A 16,557-nucleotide genomic window follows, 5' to 3' on the forward strand; every position below is an offset into this window, starting at 1 on the left:
CTCTGCCTAGGTCTGAATAGTCTCTGCGTAGCTCTGAACAGTCTCTGCCTACCGCTGAACAGTCTCTGCCTACCCCTGAACAGTCTCTGCCTACCTCTGAACAGTCTCTGCCTACCCCTGAACAGTCTCTGCCTCGGTCTGAACAGTCTCTGCCTAATTCTGAACAGTCTCTGCCTAGGTCTGAGCAGTCTCTGCCTACCTCTGAACAGTCTCTGCCTAGGTCTGAACAGTCTCTGCCTACCTCTGAACAGTCTCTGCCTAGGTCTGAACAGTCTCTGCCTACCCCAGAACAGTCTCTCCCTACCTCTGAACAGTCGCTGCCTACCCCTGAACAGTCTCTGCCCAGGTCTGAACAGTCTCTGCCTACCCCTGAACAGTCTCTGCCTAGGTCTGAACAGTCTCTGCCTACCTCTGAACAGTCTCTGCCTACCCCTGAACAGTATCTGCCTAGGTCTGAACAGTCTCTGCATGCCACTGAACAGTCTCTGCCTAGGTCTGAACAGTCTCTGCCTACCACTGAACAGTCTCTGCCTACCTCTGAACAGACCCTGCCTACCCCTGAACAGTCTCTGCCAACCCCTGAACAGTCTCTGCCTAGGTCTGAACAGTCTCTGCCTTCGTCTGAACAGTCTCTGCCAAGGTCTGAACGGTCACTGCCTACCCCTGAACAGTCTCTGCCTAATCTGAACAGTCTCTGCCTAGGTCTGAACAGTCTCTGCCTACCCCTGAACAGACTCTGCCTACCTCTGAACAGTCTCTGCCTACATCTGAACAGTCTCTGCCTAGGTCTGAACAGTCTCTGCCTACGTCTGAACAGTCTCTGCCTACCCCTGAACAGTCTCTGCCTAGGTCTGAACAGTCTCTGCGTACCTCTGAACAGTCCCAGCCTAGATCTGAACAGTCTCTGCCTACCCCTGAACAGTCTCTGCCTACCTCTGAACAGTCTCTGCCTACCCCTGAACAGTCTCTGCCTCGGTCTGAACAGTCTCTGCCTAATTCTGAACAGTCTCTGCCTAGATCTGAACAGTCTCTGCCTACGTCTGAACAGTCTCTGCCTAGGTCTGAACAGTCTCTGCCTAGGTCTGAACAGTCTCGGCCTACCCCTGAACAATATCTGCCTAGGTCTGAAAAGTCTCTGCCTACTTCTGAACAGTCTCTGCCTCGGTCTGAACAGTCTCTGCATAGGTATGAACAGTCTCTGCCTACCCCTGAACAGTCTGCCTACCTCTGAACAGTCTCTGCCTACCCCTGAACAGTCTCTGCCTACCTCTGAACAGTCTCTGCCTACCCCTGAACAGTATCTGCCTACCCCTGAACAGTCTGCCTACCTCTGAACAGTCTCTGCCTACCCCTGAACAGTCTGCCTACCTCTGAACAGTCTCTGCCTACCCCTGAACAGTCTGCCTACCTCTGAACAGTCTCTGCCTACCCCTGAACAGTCTGCCTACCCCTGAACAGTCTCTGCCTACCTCTGAACAGTCTCTGCCTACCCCTGAACAGTATCTGCCTAGGTCTGAACAGTCTCTGCATGCCACTGAACAGTCTCTGCCTAGGTCTGAACAGTCTCTGCCTACCACTGAACAGTCTCTGCCTACCTCTGAACAGACCCTGCCTACCCCTGAACAGTCTCTGCCAACCCCTGAACAGTCTCTGCCTAGGTCTGAACAGTCTCTGCCTACCCCTGAACAGTCTCTGCCTACCCCTGAACAGTCCCTGCCTACCCCTGAACAGTCTCTGCCTGCCCCTGAACAGTCTCTGCCTAGGTCTGAACAGTCTCTGCGTACCCCTGAACAGTCTCTGCCTACGTCTGAACAGTCTCTGCCTAGGTCTGAACAGTCTCTGCCTACCCCTGAACAGTCTCTGCCTACCTCTGAACAGTCTCTGCGTACATCTGAACAGTCTCTGCCTACCCCTGAACAGTCTCTGCGTAGGTCTGAACAGTCTCTGCGTAGCTCTGAACAGTCTCTGCCTACGTCTGAACAGTCTCTGCCTACCTCTGAACAGTCTCTGCCTACCCCTGAACAGTCTCTGCCTACCTCTGAACAGTCTCTGCCTACCCCTGAACAGTCTCTGCCTCGGTCTGAACAGTCGCTGCCTACCCCTGAACAGTCTCTGCCTAGGTCTGAACAGTCTCTGCCTACCCCTGAACAGTCTCTCCCTACCTCTGAACAGTCGCTGCCTACCACTGAACAGTCTCTGCCCAGGTCTGAACAGTCTCTGCCTACCACTGAACAGTCTCTGCCTACCTCTGAACAGACCCTGCCTACCCCTGAACAGTCTCTGCCAACCCCTGAACAGTCTCTGCCTAGGTCTGAACAGTCTCTGCCTACCCCTGAACAGTCTCTGCCTACCCCTGAACAGTCCCTGCCTACACCTGAACAGTCTCTGCCTACCCCTGAACAGTCTCTGCCTACCCCTGAACAGTCTCTGCCTAGGTCTGAACAGTCTCTGCCTAATTCTGAACAGTCTCTGCCTAGGTCTGAACAGTCTCTGCCTACCTCTGAACAGTCTCTGACTACCTCTGAACAGTCTCTGCCTAGGTCTGAACAGTCTCTGCCTACCCCAGAACAGTCTCTCCCTACCTCTGAACAGTCGCTGCCTACCCCTGAACAGTCTCTGCCCAGGTCTGAACAGTCTCTGCCTACCCCTGAACAGTCTCTGCCTAGGTCTGAACAGTCTCTGCCTACCTCTGAACAGTCTCTGCCTACCCCTGAACAGTATCTGCCTAGGTCTGAACAGTCTCTGCATGCCACTGAACAGTCTCTGCCTAGGTCTGAACAGTCTCTGCCTACCACTGAACAGTCTCTGCCTACCTCTGAACAGACCCTGCCTACCCCTGAACAGTCTCTGCCAACCCCTGAACAGTCTCTGCCTAGGTCTGAACAGTCTCTGCCTACGTCTGAACAGTCTCTGCCAAGGTCTGAACGGTCACTGCCTACCCCTGAACAGTCTCTGCCTACGTCTGAACAGTCTCTGCCTAGGTCTGAACAGTCTCTGCCTACCCCTGAACAGACTCTGCCTACCTCTGAACAGTCTCTGCCTACATCTGAACAGTCTCTGCCTAGGTCTGAACAGTCTCTGCCTACGTCTGAACAGTCTCTGCCTACCCCTGAACAGTCTCTGCCTAGGTCTGAACAGTCTCTGCGTACCTCTGAACAGTCCCAGCCTAGATCTGAACAGTCTCTGCCTACCCCTGAACAGTCTCTGCCTACCTCTGAACAGTCTCTGCCTACCCCTGAACAGTCTCTGCCTCGGTCTGAACAGTCTCTGCCTAATTCTGAACAGTCTCTGCCTAGATCTGAACAGTCTCTGCCTACGTCTGAACAGTCTCTGCCTAGGTCTGAACAGTCTCTGCCTAGGTCTGAACAGTCTCGGCCTACCCCTGAACAATATCTGCCTAGGTCTGAAAAGTCTCTGCCTACTTCTGAACAGTCTCTGCCTCGGTCTGAACAGTCTCTGCATAGGTATGAACAGTCTCTGCCTACCCCTGAACAGTCTGCCTACCTCTGAACAGTCTCTGCCTACCCCTGAACAGTCTCTGCCTACCTCTGAACAGTCTCTGCCTACCCCTGAACAGTATCTGCCTACCCCTGAACAGTCTGCCTACCTCTGAACAGTCTCTGCCTACCCCTGAACAGTCTGCCTACCTCTGAACAGTCTCTGCCTACCCCTGAAAAGTCTGCCTACCCCTGAACAGTCTCTGCCTACCTCTGAACAGTCTCTGCCTACCCCTGAACAGTATCTGCCTAGGTCTGAACAGTCTCTGCATGCCACTGAACAGTCTCTGCCTAGGTCTGAACAGTCTCTGCCTACCACTGAACAGTCTCTGCCTACCTCTGAACAGACCCTGCCTACCCCTGAACAGTCTCTGCCAACCCCTGAACAGTCTCTGCCTAGGTCTGAACAGTCTCTGCCTACCCCTGAACAGTCTCTGCCTACCCCTGAACAGTCCCTGCCTACCCCTGAACAGTCTCTGCCTGCCCCTGAACAGTCTCTGCCTAGATCTGAACAGTCTCTGCCTACCCCTGAACAGTCTCTGCCTACCTCTGAACAGTCTCTGCGTACATCTGAACAGTCTCTGCCTAGGTCTGAACAGTCTCTGCCTACGTCTGAACAGTCTCTGCCTAGGTCTGAACAGTCTCTGCCTACCCCTGAACAGTCTCTGCCTACCTCTGAACAGTCTCTGCGTACATCTGAACAGTCTCTGCCTAGGTCTGAACAGTCTCTGCCTACCCCTGAACAGTCTCTGCGTAGGTCTGAACAGTCTCTGCGTAGCTCTGAACAGTCTCTGCCTACGTCTGAACAGTCTCTGCCTACCTCTGAACAGTCTCTGCCTACCCCTGAACAGTCTCTGCCTACCTCTGAACAGTCTCTGCCTACCCCTGAACAGTCTCTGCCTCGGTCTGAACAGTCGCTGCCTACCCCTGAACAGTCTCTGCCTAGGTCTGAACAGTCTCTGCCTATCTCTGAACAGTCTCTGACTACCTCTGAACAGTCTCTGCCTAGGTCTGAACAGTCTCTGCCTACCCCTGAACAGTCTCTCCCTACCTCTGAACAGTCGCTGCCTACCACTGAACAGTCTCTGCCCAGGTCTGAACAGTCTCTGCCTACCACTGAACAGTCTCTGCCTACCTCTGAACAGACCCTGCCTACCCCTGAACAGTCTCTGCCAACCCCTGAACAGTCTCTGCCTAGGTCTGAACAGTCTCTGCCTACCCCTGAACAGTCTCTGCCTACCCCTGAACAGTCCCTGCCTACCCCTGAACAGTCTCTGCCTACCCCTGAACAGTCTCTGCCTACCCCTGAACAGTCTCTGCCTAGGTCTGAACAGTCTCTGCGTACCCCTGAACAGTCTCTGCCTACGTCTGAACAGTCTCTGCCTAGGTCTGAACAGTCTCTGCCTAGGTCTGAACAGTCTCTGCCTACGTCTGAACAGTCTCTGCCTACCCCTGAACAGTCTCTGCCTAGGTCTGAACAGTCTCTGCCTACGTCTGAACAGTCTCTGCCTACCCCTGAACAGTCTCTGCCTACCTCTGAACAGTCTCTGCCTACATCTGAACAGTCTCTGCCTAGGTCTGAACAGTCTCTGCCTACGTCTGAACAGTCTCTGCCTACCCCTGAACAGTCTCTGCCTAGGTCTGAACAGTCTCTGCGTACCTCTGAACAGTCTCTGCCTAGGCCAGAACAGTCTCTGCCTACGTCTGAACAGTCTCTGCCTAGGTCTGAACAGTCTCTGCCTAGGTCTGAACAGTCTCTGCCTACCTCTGAACAGTCTCTGCCTAGGTCTGAACAGTCGCTGCCTACCCCTGAACAGTCTCTGCCTACATCTGAACAGTCTCTGCCTACCCCTGAACAGTCTCAGCCTAGGTCTGAAAAGTCTCTGCCTACGTCTGAACAGTCTCTGCCTAGGTCTGAACAGTCTCTGCCTAGGTCTGAACAGTCTCAGCCTACCCCTCAACAGTCTCTGCCTCGGTCTGAACAGTCTCTGCCTAGGTATGAACAGTCTCCGCCTACCTCTGAACAGTCTCTGCCTACCCCTGAACAGTCTCTGCCCAGGTCTGAACAGTCTCTGCCTACCCCTGAACAGTCTCTGCCTACACCTGAACAGTCTCTCCCTACCTCTGAACAGTCGCTGCCTACCCCTGAACAGTCTCTGCCTACATCTGAACAGTCTCTGCCTACCCCTGAACAGTCTCTGCCCAGGTCAGAACAGTCTCTGCCTACCCCTGAACAGTCTCTGCCTAGGTCTGAACTGTCTCTGACTACGTCTGAACAGTCTCTGCCTAGGTCTGAACAGTCTCTGCCTACCCCTGAACAGTCTCAGCCTAGGTCTGAAAAGTCTCTGCCTACGTCTGAACAGTCTCTGCCTAGGTCAGAACAGTCTCAGCCTAGGTCTGAAAAGTCTCTGCCTACCCCTGAACAGTCTCTGCCTCGTTCTGAACAGTCTCTGCCTAGGTATGAACAGTCTCCGCCTACCTCTGAACAGTCTCTGCCTACCCCTGATCAGTATCTGCCTACGTCTGAACAGTCCCTGCGTACCCCTGAACAGTCTCTGCCTACGTCTGAACAGTCTCTGCCTAGGTCTGAACAGTCTCTGCCTAGGTCTGAACAGTCTCTGCCTACCCCTGAACAGACTCTAGCTACCTCTGAACAGTCTCTGCCTAGGTCTGAACAGTCTCTGCCTACGTCTGAACAGTCTCTGCCTACCCCTGAACAGTCTCTGCCTAGGTCTGAACAGTCTCTGCGTACCTCTGAACAGTCCCAGCCTAGATCTGAACAGTCTCTGCCTACCCCTGAACAGTCTCTGCCTACCTCTGAACAGTCTCTGCCTACCCCTGAACAGTCTCTGCCTCGGTCTGAACAGTCTCTGCCTAATTCTGAACAGTCTCTGCCTAGATCTGAACAGTCTCTGCCTACGTCTGAACAGTCTCTGCCTAGGTCTGAACAGTCTCTGCCTAGGTCTGAACAGTCTCGGCCTACCCCTGAACAATATCTGCCTAGGTCTGAAAAGTCTCTGCCTACTTCTGAACAGTCTCTGCCTCGGTCTGAACAGTCTCTGCATAGGTATGAACAGTCTCTGCCTACCCCTGAACAGTCTGCCTACCTCTGAACAGTCTCTGCCTACCCCTGAACAGTCTCTGCCTACCTCTGAACAGTCTCTGCCTACCCCTGAACAGTATCTGCCTACCCCTGAACAGTCTGCCTACCTCTGAACAGACTCTGCCTACCCCTGAACAGTCTGCCTACCTCTGAACAGTCTCTGCCTACCCCTGAACAGTCTGCCTACCCCTGAACAGTCTCTGCCTACCTCTGAACAGTCTCTGCCTACCCCTGAACAGTATCTGCCTAGGTCTGAACAGTCTCTGCATGCCACTGAACAGTCTCTGCCTAGGTCTGAACAGTCTCTGCCTACCACTGAACAGTCTCTGCCTACCTCTGAACAGACCCTGCCTACCCCTGAACAGTCTCTGCCAACCCCTGAACAGTCTCTGCCTAGGTCTGAACAGTCTCTGCCTACCCCTGAACAGTCTCTGCCTACCCCTGAACAGTCCCTGCCTACCCCTGAACAGTCTCTGCCTGCCCCTGAACAGTCTCTGCCTAGATCTGAACAGTCTCTGCGTACCCCTGAACAGTCTCTGCCTACATCTGAACAGTCTCTGCCTAGGTCTGAACAGTCTCTGCCTACCCCTGAACAGTCTCTGCCTACCTCTGAACAGTCTCTGCGTACATCTGAACAGTCTCTGCCTAGGTCTGAACAGTCTCTGCCTACGTCTGAACAGTCTCTGCCTAGGTCTGAACAGTCTCTGCCTACCCCTGAACAGTCTCTGCCTACCTCTGAACAGTCTCTGCGTACATCTGAACAGTCTCTGCCTAGGTCTGAACAGTCTCTGCCTACCCCTGAACAGTCTCTGCGTAGGTCTGAACAGTCTCTGCGTAGCTCTGAACAGTCTCTGCCTACGTCTGAACAGTCTCTGCCTACCTCTGAACAGTCTCTGCCTACCCCTGAACAGTCTCTGCCTACCTCTGAACAGTCTCTGCCTACCCCTGAACAGTCTCTGCCTCGGTCTGAACAGTCGCTGCCTACCCCTGAACAGTCTCTGCCTAGGTCTGAACAGTCTCTGCCTATCTCTGAACAGTCTCTGACTACCTCTGAACAGTCTCTGCCTAGGTCTGAACAGTCTCTGCCTACCCCTGAACAGTCTCTCCCTACCTCTGAACAGTCGCTGCCTACCACTGAACAGTCTCTGCCCAGGTCTGAACAGTCTCTGCCTACCACTGAACAGTCTCTGCCTACCTCTGAACAGACCCTGCCTACCCCTGAACAGTCTCTGCCAACCCCTGAACAGTCTCTGCCTAGGTCTGAACAGTCTCTGCCTACCCCTGAACAGTCTCTGCCTACCCCTGAACAGTCCCTGCCTACCCCTGAACAGTCTCTGCCTACCCCTGAACAGTCTCTGCCTACCCCTGAACAGTCTCTGCCTAGGTCTGAACAGTCTCTGCGTACCCCTGAACAGTCTCTGCCTACGTCTGAACAGTCTCTGCCTAGGTCTGAACAGTCTCTGCCTAGGTCTGAACAGTCTCTGCCTACGTCTGAACAGTCTCTGCCTACCCCTGAACAGTCTCTGCCTAGGTCTGAACAGTCTCTGCCTACGTCTGAACAGTCTCTGCCTACCCCTGAACAGTCTCTGCCTACCTCTGAACAGTCTCTGCCTACATCTGAACAGTCTCTGCCTAGGTCTGAACAGTCTCTGCCTACGTCTGAACAGTCTCTGCCTACCCCTGAACAGTCTCTGCCTAGGTCTGAACAGTCTCTGCGTACCTCTGAACAGTCTCTGCCTAGGCCAGAACAGTCTCTGCCTACGTCTGAACAGTCTCTGCCTAGGTCTGAACAGTCTCTGCCTAGGTCTGAACAGTCTCTGCCTACCTCTGAACAGTCTCTGCCTAGGTCTGAACAGTCGCTGCCTACCCCTGAACAGTCTCTGCCTACATCTGAACAGTCTCTGCCTACCCCTGAACAGTCTCAGCCTAGGTCTGAAAAGTCTCTGCCTACGTCTGAACAGTCTCTGCCTAGGTCTGAACAGTCTCTGCCTAGGTCTGAACAGTCTCAGCCTACCCCTCAACAGTCTCTGCCTCGGTCTGAACAGTCTCTGCCTAGGTATGAACAGTCTCCGCCTACCTCTGAACAGTCTCTGCCTACCCCTGAACAGTCTCTGCCCAGGTCTGAACAGTCTCTGCCTACCCCTGAACAGTCTCTGCCTACACCTGAACAGTCTCTCCCTACCTCTGAACAGTCGCTGCCTACCCCTGAACAGTCTCTGCCTACATCTGAACAGTCTCTGCCTACCCCTGAACAGTCTCTGCCCAGGTCAGAACAGTCTCTGCCTACCCCTGAACAGTCTCTGCCTAGGTCTGAACAGTCTCTGACTACGTCTGAACAGTCTCTGCCTAGGTCTGAACAGTCTCTGCCTACCCCTGAACAGTCTCAGCCTAGGTCTGAAAAGTCTCTGCCTACGTCTGAACAGTCTCTGCCTAGGTCAGAACAGTCTCAGCCTAGGTCTGAAAAGTCTCTGCCTACCCCTGAACAGTCTCTGCCTCGTTCTGAACAGTCTCTGCCTAGGTATGAACAGTCTCCGCCTACCTCTGAACAGTCTCTGCCTACCCCTGATCAGTATCTGCCTACGTCTGAACAGTCCCTGCGTACCCCTGAACAGTCTCTGCCTACGTCTGAACAGTCTCTGCCTAGGTCTGAACAGTCTCTGCCTAGGTCTGAACAGTCTCTGCCTACCCCTGAACAGACTCTAGCTACCTCTGAACAGTCTCTGCCTAGGTCTGAACAGTCTCTGCCTACGTCTGAACAGTCTCTGCCTAGGCCTGAACAGTCTCTCCCTACGTCTGAACAATCTCTGCCTAGGTCTGAACAGTCTCTGCCTACCCCTGAACAGTCTCTGCCTACCTCTGAACATTCTCTGCCTACATCTGAACAGTCTCTGCCTAGGTCTGAACAGTCTCTGCCTACGTCTGAACAGTCTCTGCCTACCCCTGAACAGTCTCTGCCTAGGTCTGAACAGTCTCTGCGTACCTCTGAACAGTCTCAGCCTAGGTCTGAACAGTCTCTGCCTACCCTTGAACAATCTCTGCCTACCCCTGAACAGTCTCTGCCTACCCCTGAACAGTCTCTGCCTACCTCTGAACAGTCTCTGCCTAGGTCTGAACAGTCTCTGCCTAGGTCTGAACAGTCTCGGCCTACCCCTGAACAATATCTGCCTAGGTCTGAAAAGTCTCTGCCTACTTCTGAACAGTCTCTGCCTACCTCTGAACAGTCTCTGCCTACCCCTGAACAGTCTCTGCCTAGGTCTGAAAAGTCTCTGCCTACCCCTGAACAGTCTGCCTACCTCTGAACAGTCTCTGCCTACCCCTGAACAGTCTGCCTACGTCTGAACAGTCTCTGCCTAGGTCTGAACAGTCTCTGCCTACCCCTGAACAGACTCTAGCTACCTCTGAACAGTCTCTGCCTACGTCTGAACAGTCTCTGCCTAGGCCTGAACAGTCTCTCCCTACGTCTGAACAATCTCTGCCTAGGTCTGAACAGTCTCTGCCTAGGTCTGAACAGTCTCTACCTACCCCTGAACAGTCTCTCACTACCTCTGAACAGTCGCTGCCTACCCCTGAACAGTCTCTGCCCAGGTCTGAACAGTCTCTGCCTACCCCTGAACAGTCTCTGCCTAGGTCTGAACAGTCTCTGACTACCTCTGAACAGTCTCTGCCTAGGTCTGAACAGTCTCTACCTACCCCTGAACAGTCTCTCACTACCTCTGAACAGTCGCTGCCTACCCCTGAACAGTCTCTGCCCAGGTCTGAACAGTCTCTGCCTACCCCTGAACAGTCTCTGCCTAGGTCTGAACAGTCTCTGCCTACGTCTGAACAGTCTCTGCCTACCCCTGAACAGTCTGCCTACCTCTGAACAGTCTCTGCCTACGTCTGAACAGTCTCTGCCTACCCCTGAACAGTCTGCCTACCTCTGAACAGTCACTGCCTACGTCTGAACAGTCTCTCCCTACGTCTGAACAATCTCTGCCTAGGTCTGAACCGTCTCTGCCTACCCCTGAACAGACTCTAGCTACCTCTGAACAGTCTCTGCCTAGGTCTGAACAGTCTCTGCCTACGTCTGAACAGTCTCTGCCTAGGCCTGAACAGTCTCTCCCTACGTCTGAACAATCTCTGCCTAGGTCTGAACAGTCTCTGCCTACCCCTGAACAGTCTCTGCCTAGGTCTGAACAGTCTCTGCCTACCCCTGAACAGTCTCTGCCTAGGTCTGAACAGTCTCTGCCTACCCCTGAACAGTCTCTGCCTAGGTCTGAACAGTCTCTGCCTACCCCTGAACAGTCTCTGCCTAGGTCTGAAAAGTCTCTGCCTACTTCTGAACAGTCTCTGCCTAGGTCTGAAAAGTCTCTGCCTACTTCTGAACAGTCTCTGCCTACCTCTGAACAGTCTCTGCCTACCCCTGAACAGACCCTGCCTACCCCTGAACAGTCTCTGCCAACCCCTGAACAGTCTCTGCCTAGGTCTGAACAGTCTCTGCCTACCCCTGAACAGTCTCTGCCTAGGTCTGAAAAGTCTCTGCCTACTTCTGAACAGTCTCTGCCTACCTCTGAACAGTCTCTGCCTACCCCTGAACAGTCTCTGCCTAGGTCTGAACAGTCTCTGCCTACCCCTGAACAGTCTGCCTACCTCTGAACAGTCTCTGCCTACCCCTGAACAGTCTGCCTACGTCTGAACAGTCTCTGCCTAGGTCTGAACAGTCTCTGCCTACCCCTGAACAGACTCTAGCTACATCTGAACAGTCTCTGCCTACGTCTGAACAGTCTCTGCCTAGGCCTGAACAGTCTCTCCCTACGTCTGAACAATCTCTGCCTAGGTCTGAACAGTCTCTGCCTAGGTCTGAACAGTCTCTGACTACCTCTGAACAGTCTCTGCCTAGGTCTGAACAGTCTCTGCCTACCCCTGAACAGTCTCTCACTACCTCTGAACAGTCGCTGCCTACCCCTGAACAGTCTCTGCCCAGGTCTGAACAGTCTCTGCCTACCCCTGAACAGTCTCTGCCTAGGTCTGAACAGTCTCTGCCTACCCCTGAACAGTCTGCCTACCTCTGAACAGTCTCTGCCTAGGTCTGAACAGTCACTGCCTACGTCTGAACAGTCTCTGCCTAGGCCTGAACAGTCTCTCCCTACGTCTGAACAATCTCTGCCTAGGTCTGAACAGTCTCTGCCTACCCCTGAACAGACTCTAGCTACCTCTGAACAGTCTCTGCCTAGGTCTGAACAGTCTCTGCCTACGTCTGAACAGTCTCTGCCTAGGCCTGAACAGTCTCTCCCTACGTCTGAACAATCTCTGCCTAGGTCTGAACAGTCTCTGCCTACCCCTGAACAGTCTCTGCCTAGGTCTGAACAGTCTCTGCCTACCCCTGAACAGTCTCTGCCTAGGTCTGAACAGTCTCTGCCTACCTCTGAACAGACCCTGCCTACCCCTGAACAGTCTCTGCCAACCCCTGAACAGTCTCTGCCTAGGTCTGAACAGTCTCTGCCTACCCCTGAACAGTCTCTGCCTACCCCTGAACAGTCCCTGCCTACCCCTGAACAGTCTCTGCCTGCCCCTGAACAGTCTCTGCCTAGGTCTGAACAGTCTCTGCGTACCCCTGAACAGTCTCTGCCTACGTCTGAACAGTCTCTGCCTACCCCTGAACAGTCTCTGCCTACCCCTGAACAGTCTCTGCCTACCTCTGAACAGTCTCTGCGTAGGTCTGAACAGTCTCTGCGTAGCTCTGAACAGTCTCTGCCTACGTCTGAACAGTCTCTGCCTACCTCTGAACAGTCTCTGCCTACCCCTGAACAGTCTCTGCCTACCTCTGAACAGTCTCTGCCTACACCTGAACAGTCTCTGCCTCGGTCTGAACAGTCTCTGCCTACCCCTGAACAGTCTCTGCCTAGGTCTGAACAGTCTCTGCCTATCTCTGAACAGTCTCTGACTACCTCTGAACAGTCTCTGCCTAGGTCTGAACAGTCTCTGCCTACCCCTGAACAGTCTCTGCCTACCCCTGAACAGTCTCTGCCTATCTCTGAACAGTCTCTGACTACCACTGAACAGTCTCTGCCCAGGTCTGAACAGACCCTGCCTACCCCTGAACAGTCTCTGCCTAGGTCTGAACAGTCTCTGTCTACCCCTGAACAGTCTCTGCCTACCCCTGAACAGTCCCTTCCTACCCCTGAACAGTCTCTGCCTACCCCTGAACAGTCTCTGCCTACCCCTGAACAGTCTCTGCCTAGGTCTGAACAGTCTCTGCGTACCCCTGAACAGTCTCTGCTTACGTCTGAACAGTCTCTGCCTAGGTCTGAACAGTCTCTGCCTACCCCTGAACAGACTCTGCCTACCTCTGAACAGTCTCTGCCTAGGTCTGAACAGTCTCTGCCTACCCCTGAACAGTCTCAGCCTAGGTCTGAACAGTCTCTGCCTACGTCTGAACAGTCTCTGCCTACCCCTGAACAGTCTCTGCCTAGGTCTGAACAGTCTCTGCGTACCTCTGAACAGTCTCTGCCTAGGCCTGAACAGTCTCTGCCTACGTCTGAACAGTCTCTGCCTAGGTCTGAACAGTCTCTGCCTACCTCTGAACAATCTCTGACTACCTCTGAACAGTCTCTGCCTAGGTCTGAACAGTCTCTGCCTACCCCTGAACAGTCTCTCCCTACCTCTGAACAGTCGCTGCCTACCCCTGAACAGTCTCTGCCTACATCTGAACAGTCTCTGCCTACCCCTGAACAGTCTCAGCCTAGGTCTGAAAAGTCTCTGCCTACGTCTGAACAGTCTCAGCCTAGGTCTGAACAGTCTCAGCCTACCTCTGAACAGTCTCTGCCTCGGTCTGAACAGTCTCTGCCTAGGTATGAACTGTCTCCGCCTACCTCTGAACAGTCTCTGCCTACCCCTGAACAGTCTCTGCCCAGGTCTGAACAGTCTCTGCCTACCCCTGAACAGTCTCTGCCTACATCTGAACAGTCTCTGCCTACCCCTGAACAGTCTCTGCCTAGGTCTGAACAGTCTCTGACTACGTCTGAACAGTCTCTGCCTAGGTCTGAACAGTCTCTGACTACGTCTGAATAGTCTCTGCCTAGGTCTGAACAGTCTCTGACTACGTCTGAACAGTCTCTGCCTAGGTCTGAACAGTCTCTGCCTACCCCTGAACAGTCTCTGCCTACCCCTGAACAGTCTCAGCCTAGGTCTGAACAGTCTCAGCCTAGGTCTGAAAAGTCTCTGCCTACCCCTGAACAGTCTCTGCCTCGGTCTGAACAGTCTCTGCCTAGGTATGAACAGTCTCTGCCTACCCCTGAACAGTCTCTGCCTAGGTCTGAACAGTCTCTGCCTACCCCTGAACAGTCTCTGCCTACCCCTGAACAGTCTCTGCCTATCTCTGAACAGTCTCTGACTACCACTGAACAGTCTCTGCCCAGGTCTGAACAGACCCTGCCTACCCCTGAACAGTCTCTGCCTAGGTCTGAACAGTCTCTGTCTACCCCTGAACAGTCTCTGCCTACCCCTGAACAGTCCCTTCCTACCCCTGAACAGTCTCTGCCTACCCCTGAACAGTCTCTGCCTACCCCTGAACAGTCTCTGCCTAGGTCTGAACAGTCTCTGCGTACCCCTGAACAGTCTCTGCTTACGTCTGAACAGTCTCTGCCTAGGTCTGAACAGTCTCTGCCTACCCCTGAACAGACTCTGCCTACCTCTGAACAGTCTCTGCCTAGGTCTGAACAGTCTCTGCCTACCCCTGAACAGTCTCAGCCTAGGTCTGAACAGTCTCTGCCTACGTCTGAACAGTCTCTGCCTACCCCTGAACAGTCTCTGCCTAGGTCTGAACAGTCTCTGCGTACCTCTGAACAGTCTCTGCCTAGGCCTGAACAGTCTCTGCCTACGTCTGAACAGTCTCTGCCTAGGTCTGAACAGTCTCTGCCTACCTCTGAACAATCTCTGACTACCTCTGAACAGTCTCTGCCTAGGTCTGAACAGTCTCTGCCTACCCCTGAACAGTCTCTCCCTACCTCTGAACAGTCGCTGCCTACCCCTGAACAGTCTCTGCCTACATCTGAACAGTCTCTGCCTACCCCTGAACAGTCTCAGCCTAGGTCTGAAAAGTCTCTGCCTACGTCTGAACAGTCTCAGCCTAGGTCTGAACAGTCTCAGCCTACCTCTGAACAGTCTCTGCCTCGGTCTGAACAGTCTCTGCCTAGGTATGAACTGTCTCCGCCTACCTCTGAACAGTCTCTGCCTACCCCTGAACAGTCTCTGCCCAGGTCTGAACAGTCTCTGCCTACCCCTGAACAGTCTCTGCCTACATCTGAACAGTCTCTGCCTACCCCTGAACAGTCTCTGCCTAGGTCTGAACAGTCTCTGACTACGTCTGAACAGTCTCTGCCTAGGTCTGAACAGTCTCTGACTACGTCTGAACAGTCTCTGCCTAGGTCTGAACAGTCTCTGACTACGTCTGAACAGTCTCTGCCTAGGTCTGAACAGTCTCTGCCTACCCCTGAACAGTCTCTGCCTACCCCTGAACAGTCTCAGCCTAGGTCTGAACAGTCTCAGCCTAGGTCTGAAAAGTCTCTGCCTACCCCTGAACAGTCTCTGCCTCGGTCTGAACAGTCTCTGCCTAGGTATGAACAGTCTCCGCCTACCTCTGAACAGTCTCTGCCTACCCCTGATCAGTATCTGCCTACGTCTGAACAGTCCCTGCCTACCCCTGAACAGTCTCTGCCTCGGTCTGAACAGTCTCTGCCTAGGTATGAACAGTCTCCGCCTACCTCTGAACAGTCTCTGCCTACCCCTGAACAGTCTCTGCCTAGGTCTGAACAGTCTCTGCGTACCCCTGAACAGTCTCTGCCTACGTCTGAACAGTCTCTGCCTAGGTCTGAACAGTCTCTGCCTACCCCTGAACAGTCTCTGCCTACCTCTGAACATTCTCTGCCTACATCTGAACAGTCTCTGCCTAGGTCTGAACAGTCTCTGCCTACGTCTGAACAGTCTCTGCCTACCCCTGAACAGTCTCTGCCTATGTCTGAACAGTCTCTGCGTACCTCTGAACAGTCTCAGCCTAGGTCTGAACAGTCTCTGCCTACCCTTGAACAGTCTCTGCCTACCCCTGAACAGTCTCTGCCTACCCCTGAACAGTCTCTGCCTACCTCTGAACAGTCTCTGCCTAGGTCTGAACAGTCTCTGCCTAGGTCTGAACAGTCTCGGCCTACCCCTGAACAATATCTGCCTAGGTCTGAAAAGTCTCTGCCTACTTCTGAACAGTCTCTGCCTACCTCTGAACAGTCTCTGCCTACCCCTGAACAGTCTCTGCCTAGGTCTGAACAGTCTCTGCCTACCCCTGAACAGTCTGCCTACCTCTGAACAGTCTCTGCCTACCCCTGAACAGTCTGCCTACGTCTGAACAGTCTCTGCCTAGGTCTGAACAGTCTCTGCCTACCCCTGAACAGACTCTAGCTACCTCTGAACAGTCTCTGCCTACGTCTGAACAGTCTCTGCCTACCCCTGAACAGTCTCTCACTACCTCTGAACAGTCGCTGCCTACCCCTGAACAGTCTCTGCCCAGGTCTGAACAGTCTCTGCCTACCCCTGAACAGTCTCTGCCTAGGTCTGAACAGTCTCTGCCTACCCCTGAACAGTCTGCCTACCTCTGAACAGTCTCTGCCTAGGTCTGAACAGTCACTGCCTACGTCTGAACAGTCTCTGCCTAGGCCTGAACAGTCTCTCCCTACGTCTGAACAATCTCTGCCTAGGTCTGAACAGTCTCTGCCTACTCCTGAACAGACTCTAGCTACCTCTGAACAGTCTCTGCCTAGGTCTGAACAGTCTCTGCCTACGTCTGAACAGTCTCTGCCTAGGCCTGAACAGTCTCTCCCTACGTCTGAACAATCTCTGCCTAGGTCTGAACAGTCTCTGCCTACCCCTGAACAGTCTCTGCCTAGGTCTGAACAGTCTCTGCCTACCCCTGAACAGTCTCTGCCTAGGTCT

The sequence above is a fragment of the Hemitrygon akajei genome, chromosome 30 (assembly GCF_048418815.1).
Source record: "Hemitrygon akajei chromosome 30, sHemAka1.3, whole genome shotgun sequence".
Taxonomy (NCBI): Eukaryota; Metazoa; Chordata; class Chondrichthyes; order Myliobatiformes; family Dasyatidae; genus Hemitrygon; species Hemitrygon akajei.